The 1,022-nt window shown below is 55.6% G+C and overlaps 1 protein-coding gene across 5 annotated transcripts in view; it reads left to right on the forward strand.

Moving 5' to 3' along the window:
* Window positions 1-1,022, forward strand: part of ZMYND8 (zinc finger MYND-type containing 8) — a 106,425-nt gene that overhangs the window by 35,850 nt on the left and 69,553 nt on the right. The window lies entirely within an intron of this gene.

Here is a 1,022-nt window from a genome sequence, read left to right on the forward strand (position 1 = left end):
GGCCAGTTACATTACACCCTACCCCAGGGGTGGATGGGGCCAGTTACATTACACCCTACCCCAGGGCTGGATGGGGCCAGTTACATGACACCCTACCCCAGGGGTGGATGAGGCCAGTTACATTACACCCTACCCCAGGGGTGGATGAGACCAGTTACATTACACCCTACCCCAGGGGTGGATGGGGCCAGTTACATTACACCCTACCCCAGGGGTGGATGGGGCCAGTTACATTACACCCTACCCCAGGGCTGGATGAGACCAGTTACATGACACCCTACCCCAGGGCTGGATGGGGCCAGTTACATGACACCCTACCCCAGGGCTGGATGGGGCCAGTTACATTACACCCTACCCCAGGGGTGGATGTGGTCAGTTACATTACACCCTACCCCAGGGGTGGATGGGACCAGTTACATTACACCCTACTCCCAGGGGTGGATGGGACCAGTTACATTACACCCTACTCCAGGGGTGGATGGGGCCAGTTACATGACACCCTACCCCAGGGGTGGATGGGACCAGTTACATGACACCCTACCCCAGTGGTGGACAAATTAATATGGAATTCGGGAGCCGGTGCTGTGTGTATGGGTGCGCCCCGGTGCTGTGTGTATGGGTGCGCCCCGGTGCTGTGGGTATGGGTTCGCCCCGGTGCTGTGGGTATGGGTGCGCCCCGGTGCTGTGGGGATTTGGTGTACACTCCCTCTGAGAGCTTAGCTGCATCTCGGAGAAGGCCAGGTATCAGGTGAAGGTAATATCAATAAATTCAGCTTTTATTTATTCAATATTTGACGTGGCGCGCAGCGGCTTTCATTGATCCTAATGCATGCCGAGCCTGGTAAGTCAACGAGGGCATGCTACGACATGCAGTTCATCAGGTTCCTGTATGGGAGCCGAATCCTGTGGCCCCCGGCCTCGGTGCACTGCAGTGTGAAGAGGTATCTGTAGTGGAGAGAACGGATCTGTTTCCATGACAACGGGATAATGGCACCAGCAGGTTATAATGATGCTATTTATTA

The sequence above is a fragment of the Nanorana parkeri genome, unplaced genomic scaffold (assembly GCF_000935625.1).
Source record: "Nanorana parkeri isolate BGI_ZX_2015 unplaced genomic scaffold, ASM93562v1 scaffold2648, whole genome shotgun sequence".
In the NCBI taxonomy this organism is placed as follows: domain Eukaryota; kingdom Metazoa; phylum Chordata; class Amphibia; order Anura; family Dicroglossidae; genus Nanorana; species Nanorana parkeri.